The sequence below is a fragment of the Schistocerca serialis genome, unplaced genomic scaffold, assembly GCF_023864345.2.
Source record: "Schistocerca serialis cubense isolate TAMUIC-IGC-003099 unplaced genomic scaffold, iqSchSeri2.2 HiC_scaffold_617, whole genome shotgun sequence".
Classification (NCBI taxonomy): Eukaryota; Metazoa; Arthropoda; class Insecta; order Orthoptera; family Acrididae; genus Schistocerca; species Schistocerca serialis.
In genome coordinates, this window is record NW_026048208.1 from 10,001 (window position 1) to 12,500 (window position 2,500).

General features: G+C 60.9%; 1 pseudogene; it reads right to left on the bottom strand.

Annotated features, from left to right (window-relative positions):
• The window catches only part of LOC126448624 (large subunit ribosomal RNA), a 5,956-nt pseudogene that overhangs the window by 2,850 nt on the left and 606 nt on the right, over positions 1-2,500 (bottom strand).

The window sequence follows — 2,500 nt, forward strand, 5'->3', positions numbered from 1 at the left end:
CCACACGCAGGGCAGGCAAGGTGGTGTTGCCTGCTGTGAAGGTGACATTGCTGTCCACCTTCACCTTCTTCTCACGCCCTGACGCGACTAAGGCGAGGGTGAAACACTTCCGGGCGTTGATCTGCAGCCCCAGGTGGGCGAGGGCTGCGGTAGCTGCGTCGATGAGGGACTGCAAGCCCCTCGGGGTCGCTGCAAACAGCAAGACGTCATCTGCAAAGGCCGCAGCAGAGAGTCATAGTTACTCCCGCCGTTTACCCGCGCTTGCTTGAATTTCTTCACGTTGACATTCAGAGCACTGGGCAGAAATCACATTGCGTCAACACCCGCTAGGGCCATCGCAATGCTTTGTTTTAATTAGACAGTCGGATTCCCCCAGTCCGTGCCAGTTCTGAGTTGATCGTTGAATGGCGGCCGAAGAGAATCCGCGCACCCGCGCGCCCCCGGAGGAGCACGCTAAGGCGGACGCGGCCTCGCAGCAAGGAAGATCCGTGGGAGGCCAAGGCACGGGACCGAGCTCGGATCCTGCACGCAGGTTGAAGCACCGGGGCGCGAACGCCGCGCAGGCGCGCGCATCCTGCACCGCCGGCCAGCACGAGGCCGACCAACGGCGAGAGCAGACCACGCCCGCGCTAAACGCCCGCACTTACCGGCACCCCTACGGCACTCACCTCGCCCAGGCCCGGCACGTTAGCGCTGACCCACTTCCCGACCAAGCCCGACACGCCCCGATCCTCAGAGCCAATCCTTATCCCGAAGTTACGGATCCAATTTGCCGACTTCCCTTACCTACATTATTCTATCGACTAGAGGCTCTTCACCTTGGAGACCTGCTGCGGATATGGGTACGAACCGGCGCGACACCTCCACGTGGCCCTCTCCCGGATTTTCAAGGTCCGAGGGGAAGATCGGGACACCGCCGCAACTGCGGTGCTCTTCGCGTTCCAAACCCTATCTCCCTGCTAGAGGATTCCAGGGAACTCGAACGCTCATGCAGAAAAGAAAACTCTTCCCCGATCTCCCGACGGCGTCTCCGGGTCCTTTTGGGTTACCCCGACGAGCATCTCTAAAAGAGGGGCCCGACTTGTATCGGTTCCGCTGCCGGGTTCCGGAATAGGAACCGGATTCCCTTTCGCCCAACGGGGGCCAGCACAAAGTGCATCATGCTATGACGGCCCCCATCAACATCGGATTTCTCCTAGGGCTTAGGATCGACTGACTCGTGTGCAACGGCTGTTCACACGAAACCCTTCTCCGCGTCAGCCCTCCAGGGCCTCGCTGGAGTATTTGCTACTACCACCAAGATCTGCACCGACGGCGGCTCCAGGCAGGCTCACGCCCAGACCCTTCTGCGCCCACCGCCGCGACCCTCCTACTCGTCAGGGCTTCGCGGCCGGCCGCAAGGACCGGCCATGACTGCCAGACTGACGGCCGAGTATAGGCACGACGCTTCAGCGCCATCCATTTTCAGGGCTAGTTGCTTCGGCAGGTGAGTTGTTACACACTCCTTAGCGGATTCCGACTTCCATGGCCACCGTCCTGCTGTCTTAAGCAACCAACGCCTTTCATGGTTTCCCATGAGCGTCGATTCGGGCGCCTTAACTCGGCGTTTGGTTCATCCCACAGCGCCAGTTCTGCTTACCAAAAGTGGCCCACTTGGCACTCCGATCCGAGTCGTTTGCTCGCGGCTTCAGCATATCAAGCAAGCCGGAGATCTCACCCATTTAAAGTTTGAGAATAGGTTGAGGTCGTTTCGGCCCCAAGGCCTCTAATCATTCGCTTTACCGGATGAGACTCGTACGAGCACCAGCTATCCTGAGGGAAACTTCGGAGGGAACCAGCTACTAGATGGTTCGATTAGTCTTTCGCCCCTATACCCAGCTCCGACGATCGATTTGCACGTCAGAATCGCTACGGACCTCCATCAGGGTTTCCCCTGACTTCGTCCTGGCCAGGCATAGTTCACCATCTTTCGGGTCCCAACGTGTACGCTCTAGGTGCGCCTCACCTCGCAATGAGGACGAGACGCCCCGGGAGTGCGGAGGCCGCCGCCCCGTGAAGGGCGGGGAAGCCCCATCCTCCCTCGGCCCGCGCAAGGCGAGACCTTCACTTTCATTACGCCTTTAGGTTTCGTACAGCCCAATGACTCGCGCACATGTTAGACTCCTTGGTCCGTGTTTCAAGACGGGTCGTGAAATTGTCCAAAGCTGAAGCGCCGCTGACGGGAGCGATTATTCCGCCCGAGAGCATCCCGAGCCAACAGCGGCGCGGGTCCGGGGCCGGGCCAGGTAGGTCCGTCATCCGGGAAGAACCGCGCGCGCTTGCCGGGAGCCCGAGCGCCCAAAGGGGCGAATCGACTCCTCCAGATATACCGCCGGGCAGCCAGCCAGGACACCGGGGCTCTGCCCAACAGACGCGAACCGAGGCCCGCGGAAGGACAGGCTGCGCACCCGGGCCGTAGGCCGGCACCCAGCGGGTCGCGACGTCCTACTAGGGGAGAAGT